The following is a 25395-nucleotide window of genomic DNA, read 5'->3' on the forward strand; positions in this document are numbered from 1 at the left end:
TTCTTAGATTTTCATCTATGATTCACTTTGAGTTGATTTTTGTGTGTTTTGGGGAAAGACCCAGCTTTATGTATTCTCTATGGATATTCAGTTACCCTAGCATCATTTGTTGACAAGCCTAGTTATTTAGTTTTTCATATTGAATAAGATACTTATCTATTCTAAACCTAGTGTCTTCATTAGTAGGATGGGGTGACTGATAAAAGTTTTTAATTCACTAAAGTAGCTTTAGGATTGAATTCAGTAATACATATGAAATTTCTAATACAATATTTAATGCATAGTACAATACCTGCATTTTAGCTTGTAATAGGTCTTCATAGCATAACTTTACCTATTTTTCCCCCCGAGTTAGGTCTCCTGACTATATTACCTGGTGCTTGTGAAAGAATTGTATTCTTAAAATGTTATGTTTTCCTTATCCTTGAGTGAAGAATAAAAGGGAAATCAGAAAGAAAGTTCTCCCCTGTAGCTCAAATGGTAAAGAATCTTCCTGCAACACATGAAACCCAAGTTCAATCCCTGGGTCAGGAAGAGCCACTGGAGAAGGGTATGGAAATCTACTCCTTTATTCTTCCCTGGAGAATCCCATGGACAGAGGAGCCTGGCGGGCTACAGTGTGTGGGATTGCAAAGTTGGACATGACTGAGCAACTGACACTACTACTACTACTACTCAGAAAGAAAGGGAGAAAGTTGTCAACATGTGACTCTCTCTCAGCCTCTCCTTAAGGACTGTCTCATAAGACAAACCACCCTGAGAAATAGAGAATGATTGAAAATGTGCTATTCTTAATGGAATTATACCATTTTCATGTTCATACAGTTACAGTACCCTAACATTTGTTAGCATTTGTTTGTTGATTGAAGGCTACTAATACAAGTGTCATTTACTGTGGTATAATGAGAAAGATATTTATCTTTATCCTCATTGCTAGCACAGGGCTCCTAAAACCTTTGAAATATCCTGAGTGATAAGGGTGAAAGGAGCATCTTTTGTCTTAATGAGGCAAATTTTATGGCCCCTCAATAGCTTCAGGATGAGGACAAGGTTCAGAGTCCTTAAGGTGTCTGTGCTAGAGGAGTGGTACACCTGGAGGGCATGGGAGTTCTACACCATCTCACTTATGGTGATCTATTCATCTATTTCATTTGGCTGTTCCTGTGTTGTATGTTTCTAAATAAATTGGAGACAGTAATAAATCATTTTCCTGAGTTGTATGAGATATTTTAGCAAATTATCAAATTTGAGGGTGAGCTCCTGGGAATCCCTGACTTATACCTGTTCAATCACATGTATGTGTGAGTTAATCAAAGGTAAAAGTAACCTTTGCAAGTTGCCAGCTATGCAATCTTGAGAGAATTTTGTTTGTTCCATGATGTTAACAATTACTCTCAGTAATTCCCTGAGAATTACATGAGATAGTATACGTGGAAGAGCTGGCAAGATATGAAGCACTAAACAAATGTTATTTACTTTTAAGTTAACTTCAACTTGAGAAAGAAAATACAACTCAAAACCACATTTTTAGAAATATAAAAAATAATGATTATTTAAAAGATTTAAAATAGTCTAATAAGCTCTATGGGTATAATTATATAAAAGAATATAAGCCATATTGTTGCTGGCATATTTAAATTATTAACACAGACTTTCAAATAAAAAATAATGGTGAATTACCTGAACCTGGAACTCTTTTTCTCTTTACTGAGTTCATATTGCACAGATTTTTGGATCCATTGATTAACTATTAGTGAACCTAACCATAATGGAATATTTCTATGATATTCTTTTCTCAATAACCAATGGTACCATCTGCCAACATGAGTATTTTTCTCATCACTGAAAATCAGATGAGTGTGTAATTATCCCACTGAAATGGAATTTCTCAAGGAAAGGAAATGGAAGAAACATTTTCTTGTTGCATTGGATGAGAAAAGACTGCTAAATATGTTGAGATGTTTTATAACTTTATATAAAACCATAACACATCAACATAAATAAACATCAATGGAGGCATAGCACTCTGTGTTATTAATTACAGAAATCTCATATTTTAAGTCTCTTGACACTTAGGTTAGAACTAAATGATGACTGAGAATCTCACTTAGCATTAATTACCAACAAGGTGCTTTGAATGATAATAAAACTGTCAATTAACATTTATTTACTTTTGAAACAGGTGTTAAATGATTGATTTCAAAGTGTGATAATAAAGTTTGCTTTGTAACTAGAGCTGTGAAAAATATTCAGTCTAAACTAAAAGAAGCTAAAAAAGAGCAAGTTTTCTAGATTTAAGTAAACAATAGCGCCCTAAATAATTATATTCGCACCATGGATAATCTCTAATATTCCAGTATGTATCAGTAATACATATTTTTCTTTCAGCATATTCAGCAATAGTCCAAAAGAATTTTAAAAATGTCCTGATTTCAAACTTTCAGAACTACAGAGACAAGATATATAAGGTAGCAATAGAATAAGGATAAGGAATAAGGAATGGATAAGGAATATCTAGAAGGTGGATAAGGAATGGTGTGAGGGGATATTCTGCGTTTAGGTGGTATCCACGTGGCCATCAAAATATCTTTGGTCCTCAGCTAACAGTAGAAATGTTTGTGCCATACTACAATTACTGTACTAAGAAAATTCTTGTTCTTAGAATCCTTACAAAGATAGCATATGTGGAACAGGTGCATAGTATTGACAGCACATCTTTGAGGTACTTTTCTAACATTATAATGAAATGGTTACAAAGCCAAAATAAAAATGATTAAAACTGGACAACAATTTCCTGACATTAAGTAGAAACACATACCAGAAATGTACCCACATTTTGGCTTATGAATTGCAAGAATTAACAAATAAAGATTGGGAAGATACACAAGGTTCAAACTGGACAGGGATGTGTCAATAATTCTACTTAGGTTCCAAATGTTCAGTTTTATTCAAACAATATTTAATAACAATTAAACAAACTCTACATAGATTACCTGCATGGCTAAGTTGAAAGGGATAAGGTTTGGGGATATGAATCAAGGTAGAAACACAATATATGCTTGATTCTTAGAATCACACAAACTATGGGCAAAGTCATGGTTACAAATAAGTATAATAAAATGAATTTTATTAAATTCTCTTATGTGCTGTGCTTAGTTGCTCAGTGGTGTCTGACTCTTTTTGACTCCGTGGACTGCAGACTGCCAGGCTCCTCTGTTCATGGGGATTCTCCAGGCAAGAACACTGGAGTGGGTTGCCATGCCTTCCTCCAAGGGATCTTCCCAACCCAGGGATAAAACACAGGTTTCCTGCATTATAGGCGGATTCTTTACCATCTGAGCTACCATGGAAGCCCAAGAATACTGGAGTGGGTAGCTTCTCCTTTCTCCAAGGGGATCTTTCTGATCCTGGAATCAAACCAGAGCCTCCTGTATTGCGATTGGATTCTTTACCATCTGAGCCACCAGAGAAGCCCAAATTCTCTTATGTGATGATTAATTTTATATGTCAACTTCACTTGCTGATGAGATACCCAGATATCTGGTTAAATGTTATTTCAAAATGTGTCTGTGAGAGTGTTTCCAGAAGAGATTAGCACTGGAACGGGTAGGGTAAGTAAACAGATGGACTCTCCATGATATGGCATCATTGGAATCATATGAAATGATATGGGCATCATTCAATCACTGAAGTCTTGAACAGAATACAAAACAGAGGAAGGAAGAACCACACTTTCTATCTGATGCTGGACAGCCTCACTGATGCAATGAACATGAACCTGGGCAATCTCCGGGAGATGGTGAGGGACGGATAGGCCTGGGGTGCCACAGTCCATGGAGTCATAAAGAGTTGGACATGACTGGGAGAATGAACAGCAAGAAAAATCTAATAGCTAGGGTTTCCCAGGTAGCGCTAGTGGTAAAGAACCCACCTGCCAATGCAGGAGACCTATGAGACACAGGTTCGATCCCTGGGTCAAGGAGATCTCCTGGAGAAGGAAATGGCAACCCACTGCAGTATTCTTGCCTGGAGAATGCCATAGACAGAGGAGCTTGGTGGGCTACAGTCCATGGGGTCTCAAAGAGTAGGACAGGGCTGAAGCAACTTAGCACACACTGAGAGCTTGAGTTGCAACATCAGTCTCTTGCTTTCAGAAAGGAACTTGTACCTTTGAATCTTAGCCCTTCAGACTCAGACTGGAACTATGCCCACCAGCCTTTGCAGGTCTCCTGTTTACAGATGGGAGATGGTGGGCCTTCTCAGCCTCCATAGTCACGTGAGTCAATTCCCCAAATCTCTCTTTCTCCCTAACTTGTAGATACATAGACAGACAGGAAAGAGAAAACTGTATAGTCAGAAATGGATATATGTAGAGACTTGTAGTGAAGAAGGGAATGGCAACCCACTCCAGTATTCTTGCCTAGGGAGTTCCATGGACAGAGGAAGAACCTGGTGACCTATGCTGCAAGGGGTCACAAAGAGTTGGATACAACTGAGCAAAATTAACACACACACAGACTTGTAGATATATTTCTCTGGATAACTACAACCATACATATTTTGTTACCAAAAGTCAGGTATTACTATTTACTGACCCAGCAATCGAACCAGGGTCACTTGCATTGCAGGCGGATTCTTTACCAACTGAACTATCAGGGAAGCCCTACTATAACAAATACATACCCAAAAATGTGGAAGCAGTTTTGGACCAGGTTATTGGGTATAGATTGGAAAAGTTTTGAGGCATATGCTAGAAAAAGCCAAAGTTGCCACAAAGGAATTCTAAAAGCTAATGTGATAGACACTCAGAAAGTAAAGAGGAGACGTTTTATATTAATATATACAAATATTAATATATATATATGCATGATATGTATATAAATTTCTATGCATATATATGCATCCATATGCATATGGTGTGCTGTGCTTAGTCACTCAGTCGTGTCCGACTCTTTGCAACCCCACTGACTGTAGCCTGCCAGTCTCCTCTGTCCATGGAGTTCTCCAGACCAGAATTCTGGAGTGGGTTGCCATGCCCTCCTCCAGGGGATCTTCCCAACCCTGGGATTGGACCTAGATCCCCTGCATTTCAGGATAATTTTTTACCATCTGAGCCATCAGGGTAGCCCTTAAATGCATATAAATTATACAAAATGACACGTGTTTTACCTAAGAGGATGTCATACAAAATAAAGAAAGAAAGTGAAGTCACTCAGTCATGTCCAACTCTGCAACCCCATGGACTGTAGCCTACCATGCTCTTCCATCCATGTGATTCTCCAGGCAAGAATACTGGAGTAGGTTGCCATTTCCTTCTTCAACACAAAATAAAGAACAAGCTTTACATTATATATTTTACCAATCAAAATGTATTTGTTGATGTTATGTAGTACATGCAAGTGTGCTAAGTTGCTTCAGTCATGCTCGATTCTGCAATCCTGTGGACTGTAACCCACCAGTCTCCTCTGTCCATGGAATTCTCCAGGCAAGAATACTGGAGTGGGTTCCCATGCCCTCCTCCAGGGAATATTGCCAACCCAGGGATAGAACACTTGTATCCTGCAACTCCTGCATTGCAGGCAGATTCTTTACCACTGAGCCACCAGGGAAGCCAGTTATTACATATATATGTATAGGTACACAAATTTTGTATATGTGCTTTGTTACAAAATACATTTTTAGACTATTAATTTGATGGTAGCATAGTAGTCTGCTGTTTCATGAGTTACTTGTCTATCTCACTATTTTTTTTTCAGGTTTGATATATTTATTCAGAGGGTTTTTCAACTACAGAATGAAGCATTTTTAGCATTATGAAATCCAAAGTTTTAAAATATTATTTCCTTGCAATTCTGTTTATTACAATGTTATAATCCTGAAGAGATTCTCTTATCTGAAGTTTTTCATGCATTCAGGTATTTTCCATGATATCTGATGTGATCAGCAATAAAGGTTGCAATAAAGTAGTAGCTATGGTCATAACCCTCTGGTAATCTGAAGACAACAGGGCTTTTCTTTTCTGAACAGGCAGCTGTGACGTTATCAGGAAGTAACTGTCCATCTGAAAGGAACTCATCATCTTTCCCTTGATCAATTATATCCAGCTGAGAACCTGGATAGGACTTCAGAAGGTAGGTAGCATCATAAGCCTCCGATTTACTTTGATCTGTTCCCAAATATCTGGTAAAGGCTTTTTTGCCCCAACATCAGAGCACTGGGTTGCAAAGTGGAGCAAATGCTGACACACATTTGTATTTTCTAGGATTCTTCAAAGCACAAATCAGAGCTCCATGGGCTCCCATAAAGTGGCCAAACACAGACATCCTTGGGGGTCCACTGGAAAATTGTCGTTTACGAGTTGGGGAAGCTCCTTCGTTACATAAGAGTACATTCTATAGTTAGTTTTCCACAGATCTTCAGTAGCATCGACATAAAACCCAGCACCAGTGCCAAAGCCCCAGCTGTCCTCTTCTCCTTTAATATTGCAGCCACCAGGGTGGTATCTGGAGCAATGACCACAAGGCCATGTTCTGAGGTAGCTTGATGATAACCAGATTTTGATATAAAATTTTGTTCTGTGCTAGTTAAACCAGACAGCCAATACAGCACAGGGCATTTTCCAGTCTCTGCCTTTGGTGGTAAATAGAAAATTTCATTTTGTGCTTCAGTTCAACACTGTCATGTTCAAAATCTTTCTGCAGTCCTCCAAAGCACTTGCTGCTGGAAACCTATTTCAATGTCATTCTTCTTCTGTCCAATTACTGCTTGCTTTTTGGTCTGTACTAAAGGGTAGATGATCCTCCGGTGGCGGTGGGAAGAGCAGCTGCCTATCTCACTGTTTTAAAATGCTTAGTTATTTCACCAGTATGAAATTAGGATAAATTGTAAAATTAGAATAATTTTGGGCAAATAAGATTATTAAATCTTTCACATAAAGTGACAAAATGCTTTAGAGAATGTTGCATCTTTTTGTGTCTCCATCAATAATTTTCTTCTTAGAAAATTCTTCAACATTCCAAAACCTAATAAGAATTTAGATACAATTGATTATGTTATTTATATGGCCTCATTTCTATATTAGATTTTAATTATATTGAAGTTAATTTGATATGTTAACAGAGTGATACTGTTAGACTATTTCTCCAATTAATTCAAAATGATTAATTGCTCAACACAGTTACAACATATTCTATTTCTTTAGCTGGCACATTTATTATGCAATCATTTACCCTGTATTCTAGAACCTGTTTATTATTTCTTTTTTTCACAAGAGCATTTCTATTTCAGCACTTGTTCATTTAGATTACTGAAGAATCCTAATACATTTTCAAAAATACTTCTTTGGAAACTATTTTATGTTTGTAGTTGTCTTATACCTCATATACCCTGACTCAATGCTCCTATTATTAATATCTTCCATTAAAATTATTATAATAAATTTTTAAATTATTTATAACACAGCATTCTTGTTCTTTGTTTTCTTCTTGAAAACTTTATTTATTAAATAAACAATGGCAGTAATTTTTATTAACAATTTTATTGAAATCGCCTGGAATTTAGAGATCAAATCTACAATGATTGAAATCTGGATAAGATACTTTGCTAAGTCACTTCAGTCGTGTCTGACTCTGTGGGACCCCATAGACGGCAGCCCACCAGGCTCCCCCGTCCCTGGGATTTTCCAGGCAAGAACACTGGAGTGGGTTGCCATTTCCTTCTCCAATGCATGAAAGTGAAAAGTGAAAGTGAAGTCACTCAGTCGTGTCCGACTTCCAGCGACCCCCTGGACTGCAGCGCACCAGGCTCCTCCGTCCATGGGATTTTCCAGGCAAGAGTACTGGAGTGGGGTGCCATTGCCTTCTCCTAAGATACTTTAGACAAATCTAAAAATTTAGTATCCATATACTCAATTTTTTAATTGATTTCAGGAAGATTTCTTTTCCTATATATTCTTTATATCTCTTGATAAAGATTTTACCCCTTATTTTCTCAATGAGAATATTAATTTGATTTGTTCATTCATAATTTTAATTGTCCATTTTAATAACATTGATTCTTCCAAACCATGAACACAGTATATCTGTCCATTTGTTTGTGTCATCTTCAATTTCATTCACCATATCTTATAGTTTTCTGAATATATGCCTTTTACCTCTCTGTTTAGATTTATTCTTAGGTATTTTTTACATTTTCAGTACAATTGTAAAAGAGATTGCTTTCTTAATTTATCTTTCTGATAGTTTGTTGTTAGTACATAGAAACATTGTACCCTTAGACTTTACTGAATTCATTCATAAATTCTAATGTGATTTCAGTGATTTCTCTAGAACTTTCTATAAATAGTATTGCCATCTACAAATAGTGACCATTGTACTTCTTTCGTCCCAATTTTCCTTTATTTACTTGTTTTTATTTTTTATTTTCTCTTCTAGGTGAATTCTACTGTAATATCATTATTGTCTGAAAATATGCTTAATTTCAGTTTTCTCAAATTTATGGGTATTTGTTTTGTGTTCTTGCATGTGTTCTCCCATTGATAATGTTCCATGTACTTAAAAACCGTATTCTGCTGCTTTTGCTTGGAATGGATATACACACACAAACACAGACACACACAGACACACACAGTATATCTAGTCTAGTATAATGTGTCCTTTAAGGCCAATATTTTCGTATTAATTTTTTATATCGATTATCTATATGGATGGGCTTCCCGTGTAGCTAAGTTGGGAAAGAATCTGCCTGCCATGCAGGGTTCGATTCCTGGGTGGGGACCCTGGAGAAGGAAAAGGCAAACCACTCCAGTATTCTTGCCTGGAAAATCTCATGGACAGAGGAGCCCGGTGGGCTACAGTTCATGGGGTCGCAACAGTCCTTGGGGTCACAACAGTCCATGGGGTCGCAGGAGTGGGACATGACTTAATGACTAAACCATCACTGTGGACGATCCATTCCTTGATATAAGTGATATGGTGAAGTCTCTTTCTATTATTGTGTTACTGTCAATTTCTCCATTTACATGTGTTAATAACTACTTTCTGTATTTAGGTGCTCCTATGGACAGAGAAGGCAATGGCACCCCACTCCAGTACAATTGCCTGGAAAATCCCATGGACGGAGGAGCCTGGTAGGCTGCAGTCCATGGGGTCGCTAAGAGTCGGGCACGACTGAGCGATTTCACTTTCACTTTTCACTTTCATGCATTGGAGAAGGAAATGGCAACTCACTCCAGTGTTCTTGCCTGGAGAATCCCAGGGACGGGGGAGCCTGGTGGGCTGCCGTCTATGGGGTCCCACAGAGTCAGACACGACTGAAGTGACTTAGCAAAGTATCTTATCCAGATTTCAATCACTGTAGATTTATCTCTAAATTCCAGGCGATTTCAATAAAATTGTTAATAAAAATTACTGCCATTGTTTATTTAAATAAATAAAGTTTTCAAGAAGAAAACAAAGAACAAGAATGCTGTGTTATAAATAATTTAAAAATTTATTATAATAATTTTAATGGAAGATATTAATAATAGGAGGGGCCTAGTGGGCTGCCATCTATGGGGTTGCACAGAGTCGGATACGATTGAAGCGACTTAGCAGCAGCAGCATGTTGAGTTTATATATATATATATATAACAATTATATGTATCTTCTTGTTGGATCAGTTTATTACTATGTAATATTCCTTGTCTCTTGTTAGAGCTTTATTTTAAAATCTACTTTGTCTGATATAAGTATTGCTACTCTCACATTTTTTTTCCTTTTTCCATTTGTATTAAATATCTTTTTTCTATCATGTCACTTTAGTTTGTGTATCTTTAGATCTGAAGATCATATCTTGTAGGGAGCACATATATGGGTCTTGTTTTTAACCATTCAGTCACTATATTTTTTGATTAGGGCATTGAGACTGTTTTAATTTAAAGTAATTCTTGCTAATATTGCTACTTAATTAATCACTTTCTGGTTATTCTTATTTTTCTTTTTTGTTCCATCTTTTCCTCTCTTCTTTGTGATTTGATGACTATCTGTAGAGTTTATTTGAATCACTATTTTTGTGTTTGTATATGTATGTATTTATTATAGGTTTTTAGTTTGTGTTACTATGTTGTTCACAAAAACATATACATGTTCATATATATTTATATGTACAATATATTTATAAAATATATAGGCTAAAATATAAAAATATATATGTACAAAAGTATATATGTGTGTGTGCTAATCACTCAGTCATGTTTGACTCTTTGTGATGCCATGCATTATAGCCTACCAGGCTCCTCTAGCCATGGAATTCTCCAGGCAAAATACTGGAGTGCATAGCCATTCTTTAGGGGATCTTCCCAACCCAGGGATCAAACCTAGGTCTCCTGTATTTTATATATATATGCACATGTGTGTGTGTGTGTGTTTGAACATATATATGGTTGATCTGTGTTCAAAAACATTCTAAAAACCCTATAGTTTTACTCACCCTTTCCTAATGTTTAATGTTTGAAATCATATTTTCCATATTTTATTTTTCAATTTTCCTTAACTGTGGATATGGATAAGTTTACTATTTTGTCTTTTAATCATCCTACTAGCTTTGTAAATGTTTAATTTACTAACCTTTACTGTATATTTGCTTTTACCAATGAGAATTTTCCTTTTTTTTTAATATTCCTAGTTCTGGTCTTTCATTTTCCACATTGAGCAATCCCATAAACATTGCATGTGCAGCCTGTTTAGTGGTGCTGAACTCTTAGCTGTTGGTTGTTTCTAACACACTTTATCTCTCCTTCAATTCTGAATGACGATCTTGCCAAGTAAAGTATTTGTGGATGTAAGTTTTTTCTTTCATTTCTCTGAAAATATCACGTGACTCCCTTCCTGCCTGTAAACTTTCCCCTGTAAAACCAGTTGATAATCTTATGGGAATTCCCTTGTAAGTAACTAGTTCTTTTCTCCTGCTGCTTTTAAGATTCTCTCCTTAGCTCTAATCTTTGCCATTCTAATTATAACCGGTTTTGGTATGTACCTTTTTGCGTTCACCTTTTTTGGGACTCTGTTCTTCCCAGACCTGGGTATCTGTTTCTTCCCTCAGAATATGGAGGTTTTTAACTATTATCTCTTCAAATACATTTTCTTCCCCTTTCTCTCTCTCTCTCTTCTCCTTTTGAGACCCCCATTATGGAAATATTAGTATGACGCTATCCCAAAGGCCTCATAAACTTTCCTCATTGTTTAAATTTTTCTGTTTCACTTGGGTGATTCCCACTATTCTGTCTTCCAGTTTGCTAATTCTGTTTCTTTGCATCATCCAATCTACTGTTGATTCCCCGTAGCGTATTTTGTTCAGCTATTGTATTCTTTAGCTATATTTGGCACTTCTTTATATTTTCTCTTTGTTTCACTACATTCATCCATTCTTCTCCCAATTTGGCCATTACCATGAACTCTGCAGCAGGTATTGCTTATCTTGGTTCTTTCTCTGAGGTTTTGTCTTGTTCCTCCATTTGGAACATATTCTTCTATCTCTTCATTTTCCCTAATTCTCTGCACTTATTTCTCCTTATTAGGTAGGTTGGTTCAGTTCAGTTCAGTTGCTCAGTCATATCTGACTCTTTGCAACCCCATTGACTGCAGCACACCAGGCCTCCCTATCTACACCAACTCCTAGAGTTTACTCAATCTCATGTCCATTGAGCTGGTGATGTCATCCAACCATCTTATCCTCTGTCATCCCCTTCTCCTCTTGCTTTGAATCTTTCCCAGAATCAGGGACTTTTCTACTGAGTCATTTCTTTGCATCGGTGGCCAAAGTTTTGGAGTTTCAGATCAGTCCTTCCAATGAATATTCAGGACTGATTTCCTTTAGGATTGACTGGTTGGGTCTCCTTGCTATCCAAGGAAATCTCAAAGGTTTTTGTCAACACCACAGTTCAAAAGCATCGATTCTTTGGCACTTATCTTTCTTTATAGTTCAACTCTCACATCCATGCACAAATACTGGAAAAACCATAGCTTTGACTAGACGGACCTTTGTTGGCAAAATAATGTCTCTGCTTTTTAATATGCTGTCTAGGTTGGTCATAACTTTTCTTCCAAGGAGCAATCATCTTTAAATTTCCTGGCTGCAGTCACCATCTGAAGTGATTTTGGAGCCCCTCCAAAAATAAATAAATAAAGTCTGTCACTGTTTCCACTGTTTTTTCATCTATTTGCCATGAAGTGATGGGACCAGATGCCATGATCTCAGTTTTCTGAATGTTGAGTTTTAAGCCAACTTTTTCACTCTTCTCTTTCACTTTCATAGCAAACACCCTCTTCCAACAACACAAAAGAAGACTCTACACATGGACATTACCAGATGGTCAATATCAAAATCAGATTGTTTTATATATATATATATATATATATATATATATATATATATATATACTTTTTTTTTTTTTTTTGCAGCCAAAGATGGAAAAACTCTGTACAGTCAGCAAAAACAAGACTGGGAGGTGACTGTGGCTCAGACTATGAACTCCTTATTGCCAAATTCAGACTTAAATTGAAGAAAGTAGGGAAAACCACTGGACCATTCAGGTATGACCAAAATCAAATCCCTTACAACTATACAGTGGAATGATAAACAGATTCAAGAGATTAGGTCTGATAGTTGGAGTGCCTGAAGAACTGTGGATGGAGGTAGGTCGGTTATGTCTCCCCAAATCTTGGAGAAGTGGTCTTATGTTCGAGATTGCCTGTGGGGCACAGAAGCATACTTCCCACTGGTCATCACATACTAAGGTTACCCCCATGTGGGCTGCCAGAGCCTTTCTACTGTGGTGGGTCTGGGAGGGAGAGCTGACCCTGGGTGCAGCTGGCTACTAGTCCTGCCTTGTGTAATGGGTCCTAGACTACTGGTGGAAAGTACTAAGTCCCTCCATGGGTTACTGTATGGCCTGGGGAGTAACAGGGTTGATATTGGTCCCTTGGTTGGGGAGTAAGCCTCTGGGGCTCATATGCTAGAAAGAGGCCTCTAAAATTGTACATGCCATCATTTGAATGAAATTTCAAAATTGGCAGCCACTAGCAAATGTCCTCAGAGGAAATCACTGTTGCTTCAAGCCTTTATGGGAATTTCTGCAGAATCATCAGGTGGGTCTGTCCCAGGCTTTGTTTAAAATACTGTCTCTGCACTGGAATTCAGGTGAAGTTGAGTTAAGGGTGATCCAATTCCATCATGTTGGCCACACACTTACAGTTGATTTTTAAGCAATATAAATTTATCTGCAAATAATACATGTTTTGCAGAGAAGGCAATGGCACCCTACTCCAGTACTCTTGCCTGGAAAATACCATGGACGGAGGAGCCTGGTAGGCTGCAGTTCATGGGGTCGCTGAATGTTGGGCACGACTGAGCGACTTCACTTTCACTTTTCACTTTCATGCATTGGAGAAGGAAATGGCAACCCACTCCAGTGTTCTCGCCTGGAGAATCCAAAGGACAAGAGCCTGGTGGGCTGCCGTCTATGGGGTCGCACAGAGTCAGACACAACTTAGAAGTGACTTAGCAATACATATTTTTAACTCCCATAAAAAAATTAACATCAAAGGAAACTATTAGCAAGGTGAAAAGACAGCCTTCAGAATTGGAGAAAATAATAGCAAATGAAGCAACTGACAAACAACTAATCTCAAAAATATACAAGCAACTTCTACAGCTCAACTCCAGAAAAATAAATGACCCAATCAAAAAATGGGCCAAAGATCTAAATAGACATTTCTCCAAAGAAGACATACAGATGGCTAACAAACACATGAAAAGATGCTCAACATCACTCATTATCAGAGAAATGCAAATCAAAACCACTATGAGATACCATTTCACACCAGTCAGAATGGCTGCGATCCAAATGTCTACAAATAATAAATGCTGGAGAGGGTGTGGAGAAAAGGGAACCCTCTTACACTGTTGGTGGGAATGCAAACTAGTACAGCCACTATGGAGAACAGTGTGGAGATTCCTTAAAAAACTGGAAATAGAACTGCCTTATGATCCAGCAATCCCACTGCTGGGCATACACACTGAGGAAACCAGAAGGGAAAGAGACACATGTACCCCAATGTTCATCGCAGCACTGTTTATAATAGCCAGGACATGGAAGCAACCTAGATGTCCATCAGCAGATGAATGGATAAGAAAGCTGTGGTACATATACACAATGGAGTATTACTCAGCCATTAAAAAGAATACATTTGAATCAGTTCTAATGAGGTGGATGAAACTGGAGCCTATTATACAGAGTGAAGTAAGCCAGAAGGAAAAACACCAATACAGTATACTAATGCATATATATGGAATTTAGAAAGATGGTAACGATAACCCTGTATACGAGTCAGCAAAAGAGACACTGATGTATAGAACAGGCTTATGGACTCTGTGGGAGAGGGAGAGGGTGGGAAGATTTGGGAGAATGGCATTGAAACATGTGAAATGTCATGTATGAAATGAGATGCCAGTCCAGGTTCAATGCACGATGCTGGATGCTTGGGGCTGGTGCACTGGGATGACCCAGAGGGATGGTATGGGGAGGGAGGAGGGAGGAGGGTTCAGGATGGGGAACACATGTATACCTGTGGTGGATTCATTTTGATATTTGGCAAAACTAATACAATTATGTAAGGTTTAAAAATAAAATAAAATTAATTTAAAAAAAATTAACTGCAGTGCTAAACATTAAAAAAATACTCATTTTCCACTTAATTTTACTTTTGCTCCCTTTGCATCAAGGAAAATAGTATACTGATTTTATATCACAACAAAAATTCTCTATTTTTGTCAGTAATAGATATCAGATTCTGTCAAATACTTTTAGCACTTATTTTTTTGTAGTAAATATTTTCCCTATTCATTCCTTTTTATAGGCAAAAACTTCATTTTTCTATTTACATGTATCAGAATATACATAAGTACATATTTTCTATTTGCATTATTGCTGTTGTTCAAATGCTCAGTCATGTCTGACTCTTTGTGAACTCATGGACTGCAGCATGCCTGGCTTCCCTGTCCTTCACCATCTCCCAGAGCTTGCTCAAACCCAAGCCCATTTAATTGGTGACGCCATCCAACCATCTCATCCTCTGTCATCATCTTCTCCTCCTGCCTTCTATCTTTCCCAGCATCAGAGTCATTTCTAATAATTCAGCTTTTCATATCTGGTGGCCAAAGTATTGGAGCTTCAGCTGCAGCATCAGTCCTTCCAATGAATATTCAGGACTGATTTCCTTTAGAATTGACTGGTTTGATTCCTTTTACATCAAAGGACTCTCAAGAGTCTTCCCCAACACAACAGTTCAAAAGCATAATTCTTCTGTGCTCAGCCTTCTTCATGGTCAAGCTATCATATCCATACATGACTACTGGAAAAACCATAGCTTTGACTAGACGGACCTTTGTCAGCAAAGTAATGTCTCTGCTTTTTGATATAGGCTATGTTTGTCATAGCTTTTCTCCCAAGGAGCAAGTCTTTTAATTTCAAGGCTCCAGTCACCATCTGCAGTAATTCTGGAGCACCCCTCCAAAAAAAAAAAAAAATCTGTCACAGTTTCCATTGTTTCCCCATATATTTGCCATGAAATAATGGGATAAGATGCCACGATCTTACTTTTTTGAATGTTGAGTTTTAATCCAGGTTTCTCACTCCACTTTCACCCTCATCAAGAGGCTCTTTAGTTTCTCTTTGTTTTCTGCCCTAAGGGTGGTATTATATGCAAATATGAAGTTATTGATATTTCTCCTGGAAATCTTGATTCCAGCTTGTGCTTCATCCAGTCCAGCATTTTGCATGATGTACTCTGCATATAAGCAGGGTGATAATATACAGCATTGATATACTCCTTTTTCAATTTTGAACCAGTCTATTGTTCCATGTTCTGTTCTAACTATTGCTTCTTGACCTGCATACAGGTTTCTGAGGAGGCAGGTGAGGTGGTCTGATGTTCCCATCTCTTTAATAATGTTCCACAGTTTTTTTGTGGTCCACACAGTCAAAGGATTTAGCATACCTAATGAAGTAGATGATTTTCTGTCTTTTCCTTGCTTTTCTATGATCCAACAGACATCAACAATTTGATCTCTGATTTCTCTGGAAGTTCTAGGTTCATGTACTGTTGAGGCCTAGTTTGGAAAGTTTTGAGCATTACTTTGTTAGCCATGGAATGAATGCAATGGTGTGGTAGTTTGAACTTTTGTGTTGCCCTTCTTTGGGATTGATATGAAAACTGAACTTTTCCAGTCCTGTGGCCACTACTGAGTTTTCCAAATTTACTGGCATACTGACCCAGCACTTTAACAGGATCATCTTTTAGGATTTGAAATAGCTCAACTGCAATTCCATTACCTCCATTATATAACCATAATTTTTATTTTTATTTTTTGTAATGACTTTTATTATTATTATTATTATTTTTTACTTTACAATATTGTATTGGTTTTGCCATACATCAACATACATCCACCCGGGTGTACATGTGTTCCCCATCCTGAACCCCCTCCCACCTCCTTCCCCATACCATCCCTCTGGGTCATCTCAGTGCACCAGCCCCAAGCTTCCTGTATCCTGCAGTGAACCTGGACTGGCGATTCATTTCTTATATGATATTATACATGTTTTAATGCCATTCTCCCAAATCATCCCCCCCCCCGAAGAGTCCAAAAGACTGTTTTATACATCTGTGTCTCTTTTGCTCTTTCACATACAGGGTTGTCGTTCAGTTCAGTTCAGTTGCTCAGTCATGTCCGACTCTTTGCAACCCCATGAATCGCAGCACGCCAGGCCTCCCTGTCCATCACCAACTCCCGGAGTTCACTCAGACTCACGTCCATCGAGTCAGTGATGCCATCCAGCCATCTCATCCTCTGTCATCCCCTTCTCCTCCTGCCCCCAATCCCTCCCAGCATCAGAGTCTTTTCCAATGAGTCAACATTCTCATGAGGTGGCCAAAGTACTGGAGTTTCAGCTTTAGCATCATTCCTTCCAAAGAAATTCCAGGGCTGACCTCCTTCAGAATGGACTGGTTGGATCTCCTTGCAGTCCAAGGGACTCTCAAGAGTCTTCTCCAACACCACAGTTCAAAAGCATCAATTCTGCGGCACTCAGCCTTCTTCACAGTCCAACTCTCACATCCATACATGACCACAGGAAAAATCATAGCCTTGACTAGATGAACCTTTGTTGTCAAAGTAATGTCTCTGCTTTGAAAATGAGACATAAGGAGACCCCGAAGAGCTCACATTTTCATCTACTGTGCAACTCAGTTTTAAGTGATTCCTAATTGCTTTGAAAAAATACTGGTGTTAAGGACCGAATTATGTCCCTCTATCCAAGCTCATATGCTGAAGCACTGACCCTCACTGTGACTGTAACTGGAGATGTCTTAAAAGAGATCATCTGATTATAATGGGGAGGCTCTAATTCAACAGTGTCAGTATGCTTAGACAAAGAGGGAGAGGTCATGGGAGAACACGGAAAGAGGCCACCTTTCACAAGCTAGGAAAAGAGGCCTCACTGGAAACAAACTCTGATAATGCTTAATCCTGGACTTCCAGCCTCCAGAACTGTGAGAATTAATTGTTTAAGCCAAAGAGTCTGTGGCATTTTGTTATGGTAGTGAGAGCAGACAAATGCAGTTGAACTCACTTTATGTTTTAGCAACTATCACAGAGATCACACTCTCTTAATAGCCACATAGATTAAAACACTATACTAGGAAAATCTAGCTTTTTAAAATTTACATAATCCTATACTCTATTAGAGCACCTCCCTAGAGTCTGAAAATACATTGTGATATTAATATTGAAAAAATCACAAGCATGCCTTTTTCATGGATGACTGAAAGGATGAAACTGCCTAAATGTGTCAATCACAGAAATTGTAATCCATGCCATTCCCACCTACAAAGGATTTTTATTGAAAAGCATTATGTTGAGCAGCGTGCTATCGCCAGATACACAGATGTGTAGCGTGTGTGTGAAAATGAATTAGGCAATTATTTAGTATTTATCCTTGAATTAGAAATCTGGTAATTCAAGGATAAATACTAAATAATTTGTGCACACATGCTTTATGATGTGAGAAATGAGTTTTACCCATTTGGAGTTTAATGTAGCTCCTCTATATTTTGAGAATATTTTTAAAAAGACATAAACAGGAAGAGAGAAACAGAATAATGTCCTGAGATTCCCTGATAGTAGTAGCCGTGATACCTGTATTTCTTTGTATTTGATGTGCATTGCATTTCTTGTTAAGACAGAGTAGTAAGCTATACATTCTGTGAACCAAAATGCACGAGGGTGTACTGATCTGAGAAATAATATGGTATGTTGCCTCTGAAGCAGTGATGCGAACAAGAAAGAAATAAAAGGCTGCGGCTGCTTACACATTTCTGCTCATGTGCATAAAAAACTAAAAGAAAAATAAAAGAAGAATTTGGGCTTATTTATATATCTCATGCTTTTTTTTTTTTCTATACACAAAAGAATTATTTTCTAGATTCTGTCACTCATTACTCTATTAGTCATTGGGATGCTGGGAAATATTGAAAGCAAAGGAGAAGAGGGTGGCAGAGGATGAGATGGTTGGATGGCATTGCTGACTCAATGGACATGAACTTGAGCAAACTCCAGGATATAGTGGAGGACAGGGAAGCCTGGCGTGCGATGGTCCATGTGGTCACAAAGAGCCAGACATGACTTAGAGACTGAACTACAATTACTTATTGGTGATTCAGTAATTGAAAATGCATCTTTAAACCTGTGGTTATCTTTGTACATAAGTTCAGTTTACAACAAATATTTAGACATGATACCAATAAACATGCATTAATACAACTCATTAGAAAGTGGAATTTAGTGTGAAAGAGTTCCCCCTAGGTTCCATCTAAGATTTACTGATCCATTAAAATATTGAAAAGGCTGTACTATACAAAACACCTAAGGTAATGTGAATTATAGTATGAAAGGAAAAAACAAAACAACCAACCAACAACAACAACAAAAAAAAACAAACAGCCAAACAGGAAGTCAGTGGCCCTGGGGAAGATATGTTTAATACTGAGCAGGACTGGATGGAAACAGTAGATGGTTCAGTGCTTAAGATCTGGTTCGACAAGGGTACCACAGATGTTTTGCTAAAGATATACAAATATAATCAATCATACAAGAATAAGTGCATGTCCGTCAAATTCAGAAGTATAAATGCACGATACTGGATGCTTGGGGCTAGTGCACTGGGACGACCCAGAGGGATGGTATGGGGAGGGAGGAAGGAGGAGGGTTCAGGATGGGGAGCACATGTATACCTGTGGCGGATTCATTTTGATATTTGGCAAAACTAATACAATCATGTAAAGTTTAAAAATAAAATAAAATTAGAAAAAAAACAAAAAAAAAGAAGTATAAATGTAGATATAAGGCAGAAGGTATTATAAGAGATACAGATACTTTTCGACAAAATGTTTTTATCCTATAGATATACATCAGCCCTTCATATCCCTGCATTTCCTCACCCATGGATTAAACAAACTGTGGATCAAAAATATTAGAAAAAAACTTCCAGACACCTTCAAAAAACAAAACTGGAATTGACTGTACTCTAGTCAGACACGACTGAAGCAACGCAGCAGCAGCAGCAACTATTTACATAACAGTTGCATTGGACTCACATCTGTTTACATAGCGTTTAGATTGTTGTTTTCAGTTTCTCAGTCATGTCTGACTCTTTACAACTCCATGAACTGCAGCATGCCAGGCTTCCCTGTCCTTCACTATCTCTCAGAGTTTGCTCAAACTCATGTTCATTAGGTCAGTGATGCCATCCAACCGTCTCATCCTCTGTCTGCCCATTCTCTCTGCTGCCCTCAATCTTACCCAGCATCAGCTGTTTTCCAGTGAGTCAGCTCTTCCCATCAGGTGGCCAAAGTATTGGCGCTTTAGCCTTAGCATCCATCCTTCCAATGAAATATTCAAAATTGATTTCCTTTAGGAGAAGGAGCAGACTCTTGAGAATCCCTCAGACTGATAGGACATCAAACCAGTCAATCCTAAAGGAAATCAATCCTGATGCAAAGAACTGATATGAACCTGGACAATCTCTGGAAGATAGTGAAGGACAGGGAAGCCAGGTGTGTTACAGTCCATGGGGTCTCAAAGAGTGGGACACTGCCTGGGCCCTCCTTCTTAGTATTTTTTTTTCTTTATACCCAGTTGAAGAAAGTGGTATTATGGATCAAGAAATTCTTTCTTTTCTCTTTCTCTCTCTCTCTCTTTGCCTTTCCCATCCCTCTGCCTCTCCCTCTCTCTTACTTTCCTTCTCTCTCACTAATTTTCCCTGAAACTTAGCTTTGTAAAATAAACTGTTTTATGCAATAAGAAATCCTTTCTCTCTTTTCCTTTTCCTTGATTCAGCCCAACTTGCTACAGAACAGAGATGAATTTCATTGTCTCTCCTCTCTATATTTCACTTCCCTGTTCAAAATTTTTCAATAGTTTTCCACTTGTTAAAGAATAACATTCCACATCTCTGCCATTTAAAACCATATATCTATGCACACTCCAATCCTTACTAACATTTCCAACTTTCTCTCCACAGTTTGTGTAAAAACACCCTGTTACCGTCAAAGGGATTTTCTGCTGCACATCCATAGATACTGTGTTATCTTTCTGTGTGTCTTCAGATAACCTTTCCTCAAACTTGTACACCATATTGTCCTTTTCTAGCTAAACTCCCAGCTGAAATGTCATCTCTTCCTTTCAGAGCAGCATAGGCTTGCAAATCTCTTTTCTCTAAATGTAATTTGTGCATCCTACACCATCTGTCTGACATTATTTCAAGATAAATGTCCTTCACCTAAGTTTGTTGGCTCCTTGTTAATAGAAAACTATTTTAAAAATGGTATTTTACAATACTTATCAACTTTTTTTCTCCAAAAAGTATAGGTATTCAGCATTAATTATCAACAAAGTAAGTGTCCAAGTGAAAAGTTTAGTCAGGCCCCTGTAATTGTGAAACAAGATGCCAAACAAGAAGTGATAATCACAAAATGATAGTCCATAACTAAAGAAAACATGGCAAAATATTTTTTAAAGTATGCTCAGCATTCTATGAACCTTTCCTTTATACTTCTTTCCCCCAACAGAGTTAATTTGGTGTCATTGCACATATTAGTCAGCCAAAATAAACATATTGAAGATAAATGATAAACTGGGATCATAGAAAAGCCAACTGCACTAAAATAACATATAATTTTAATAGGAAATATTGTTGCTGGTTTTCTGTCTGAAATGTCCTCTTGAGTCCCTAGTTAGTGGTTGTTCACAAAGAAAATAAAGTCAATGCACTAAGTCCATCTGCTATTTTTATTTAAACTCACAGACAAATAGTTCAGGTTAATATAGCAGACACATTCTGGGGTGGCTGCCCAGTGTAAAACCATCTGTATTCTTTGAGAGCTAGCCTTTCACAGAAAATGGTCATCTAACTGATTTTCTTTCTTTCTTTTTTTTTTTTTTAAATTTTGTGTCATGTGCTCTCCATATCACTGACTTAGGTTTTAATTTATGACATTTGAATTCTGTCCACCAGGGACTTCCCTAATGGGCCAGTGGTTAAGACTTCACCTTCCAAAGCAGGGGATGCAGCTTTGGCCCTGTGCAGGGAGCTAAGATCTCAAGTGTATCACAGCCAAAAACACTGAGAAACATAGAACAAAAGTAAAATTGTAACAAATTACAGACTTTAAAAAATGGCCCACATCAAAAAAATCTTTAAAAATTCTCTTCACAAAAATCTGATAACCCTTTTCAGAGACAGATTCTAAAAGTTGTCACAACTGAGGATTTCTAAGCTTGGAATCTTTCTATGTTCATCTCACAAGTACACAGAGGCAGTGAAATCTATAGAAAGAGAAGCAGCTAAGAAATAGTGCTAGAAGTGGTATGCAAAGAAATGGGGGAACAATATCTAGCTAAAGGGTGCTACTGACCTGAAGATCTTAAAATAGCCCTGGAAGTTTGTAATAAAATCTATTTGTTTAATCCAGTTCAAGTGACTTTCTGTTATTTGCAATCCAATGTGTTTTCAGAAAAGCCCAAACTATTTTAAAATACTCTCAAGGGAAATTACATGAAATGTTAGGGTTATGTCACTTAAGTCCCAATGCTACAGCAAGAAATTCACAAGCAAGAAGCTGTGATGGAGTAAACTTTACTTTAAAGCTTGATTTTGTGCCACTGAGTATTATTACACGTGGCAGCTTACAAATGACTTGTAGAGTGTTTACAACATATAGTAATAACATAATGTTAATAACAGTAATAATAATAGGGAATTCAGAACTATCTAAGGTGATAAACGAGGCGATATTTAGTTTTCAGGAAAAAATTACATATAATATTTTACAACTATTGATAAGGTCATCCACATCCTTTATATTCTTTAGAGTACTATGTACCCAAGAAATTTTTAGGCAGATTTTGAATCTACATTATCAAATGAGTTGTATATACTCTGGTTTTCATCTTTTGGAGAGTTCAATTTTCTGATGCGGCCAATATAAATTAGCTTTATTTTGCCTCACAAATTACAGATTGGATTCATAAAGTGTCACTTTCCCTACACCATGTATAAATAACATATTGTTAGATATGGAGATAAGTCTTCTCCTTGGCTTATACAAAAAAACTAATTGAATGAATTATTAATCTTCTTTGCATATGATATGGATCTGGCTACGTTTATATGTGTGAATGTGAATATACACATAGTGATATACATCAGTTCTTTTAGTTCTCTGAGGTAGTAACCTTTATTTCCCCAAAATATAGAAGAAGGAATTGAGATGCAGAAAGTTTAAATATACTTGCTCAGGGCGACAAAACTAATGAATGTTTGAGCAGCAAGGATATTAACAAGGTCAGTAAAACACATTCACTACTTTTCCATCACAAAATCATATCACCTAGCTTTCAGCTTCAGACTCTGGGAAATTGTTAGCAATATAAACTTTAGATTCCATCTCACAAACTGAAAAAAAGCAACCTTTTTGGAAATTAAAAAAAAAAGATTGAATTAAACTCATATAAACATACTCACATTTCCCAGCTTATGAAACACAAAGTGGGAATTATTAAAAGATTATAAATTTCAAAGCATTTGGGGGATGAAAAAAGAGAGAGCATAGCCAAACTCAATACATGGCACATCTGAAAAAACAAAGCTATGTACGCCACCAAGGGAGATGATAATTACTTTTTCCTTTTAATATGCACAAAGGGATAAAGAGTTATAATAAAATGGAAAAAAAAACCCATATTACCACATTGTTTGGTATTTAATCATTACCTTTATGTGTTTGTTAATAAGACTAAAAATGATGAAAATCCTCAGCATCACTTTTTGCTCTATCTCAATGCCATACTTTATCAAAATGCTATAATAGGTGAATGGGAAGATATTTCCATACATTATGGTTTACTTGCATTTTTCCTTGAATAATTGTCATAAAATTGACATGACATATATTCAGTTCCATTCAGTTCAGTCACTCAATCATGTCCAACTCTTTGTGACCCCATGGACTGCAGCTTGCTAGGCCTCCCTGTCCATCACCAACTCACAGAGTTTACTCAAACTCATGTCCATTGAGTCAATGATGCCATCCAGCCATCTCATCCTTTGTCGTCCCCTTCTCCTTCTGCCTTCAATCTTACCCAGCATCAGTTCAGTTCAATTTCTTAGTCATGTCTGATTCTTTGTGACTGCATGGACTGCAGGATGCCAAGCCTCCCTGACCATCACCAATTCCTGGAGTTTACTCAAACTCATGTCCATTGATTCGGTGATGATGTACAACCATCTCATCCTCTGTCATCCCCTTTTCCTGCTGTCAATCTTTCCCAGCATCAGGGTCTTTTGCAATAGGTCAGTTCTTTACATTAAGTGGCCAAACTATTGGAGTTTCGGCTTTCACATCAGTCCTTTCAGTGAATATTCAGGACTGATTTCCTTTAGGATGGACTAGTTTGAGCTCCCTGCTATCCAAGGGACTCTCAAGAATCTTCTTCAACAAAACAGTTCAAAAGCATCAATTATTTGGCACTTAGCTTTCCATATAGTCCAAATCTTAAATCCATACATGACTACTGAACAAAATCATAGCTTTGACTAGACAGGTCTTTGTTGGCAAAGTAATGTCTCTGCTTTTTAATATGCTGTCTAGGTTGGTCATAATTTTTATTCCCAGGAATAGGTGTCTTTTCATTTCATGGCTGGAGTCACCATCTTCACTGATTTTGGAGCCTGAGAAAATAAACTCTGTCACTGTTTCCACAGTTTCCCCATCTATTTGCCATAGAGTGATGGGACAGGATACCATGATCTTAGTTTTCTGAATGCTGAGTTTTAAGCCAACTTTTTCACTCTCTTTCACTTTCATCAAGAGGCTCTTTAGTTCTTTGCTTTCTGCCATAAGGGTGGTGTTATCTGCATATCTGTGGTTATCGATACTGCTCCTGGTAATCTTGATACCAGCTTGTTCTTCATCCAGGCCAGTATTTCTCCTGATGCACTCTGCATATAAATTAAATAAGCAGGGTGACAGTATACAGCCTTGACATACTTCTCTCCCAATTTGGAACCAGTCTGCTGTACCATGTCCAGTTCTAATTGTTGCTTCTTGACCTGCTTACAGCTTTCTGCTATAGCAGGTAGGTCAGGTGGTCTGAATTTTCCAGTTTGTTGTGATCCACACAGTCAAAGGCCTTGGCATAGTCAATAAAGCAGAAGTAGATAATTTTCTGGGATTTTCTTGCTTTTTCAATGATCCAATGGATGTTGGCAACTCGATCTCTGGTCCCTCTGCCTTTTCTAAATCCAGCTTGAACATCTGGAAGTTCACAGTTCATGTATTGCTGAAGCCTGGCTTGGAGAATTTTGAGCATTATTTTGCTAGTATGTGAGATGAGTGCAATTGTGTGGTAGTTTGAGTGTTCTTTGGCATTGCCTTTCTTTGGGATTGGAATGAAAACTGACCTTTTCCAGTCCTATGGCCAATGCTGAGTTTTCCAAATTTGCTTTCATATTGAGTGCAGCACTTTCACAGCATCATCTTTTAGGATTTGAAATAGCTCAACTGAATTCCATCACCTCCACTGGCTTTGTTCGTAGTTATGCTTCCTAAGGCCCACTTGACTTCACATTCCAGGATGTCTGGCTCTAGGTGAGTGATCACACCATTGTGATTATCTGGGTTGTGAAGATATTTTTTGTAGAGTTCTTCTGTGTATTCTTATCCTCTCTTCTTAATATCTTCTGCTTCTGTTAGGTCCATACCATTTCTGTCCTTTATTGTGTCCATCTTTGCACAAAAA

The 25395-nt window shown here is 37.6% G+C and overlaps 1 protein-coding gene and 1 pseudogene across 2 annotated transcripts in view; both read right to left on the reverse strand.

Moving 5' to 3' along the window:
- The window catches only part of CDH12 (cadherin 12), a 1181755-nt gene that overhangs the window by 969274 nt on the left and 187086 nt on the right, over positions 1–25395 (reverse strand). The window lies entirely within an intron of this gene.
- Positions 5771–6743, reverse strand: LOC147350154 (S-formylglutathione hydrolase pseudogene; annotated as a pseudogene).

The sequence above is a fragment of the Bos grunniens genome, chromosome 20, assembly GCF_055505025.1.
Source record: "Bos grunniens cultivar Pamir isolate PY7600 chromosome 20, Bosgru_T2T1.0, whole genome shotgun sequence".
In the NCBI taxonomy this organism is placed as follows: domain Eukaryota; kingdom Metazoa; phylum Chordata; class Mammalia; order Artiodactyla; family Bovidae; genus Bos; species Bos grunniens.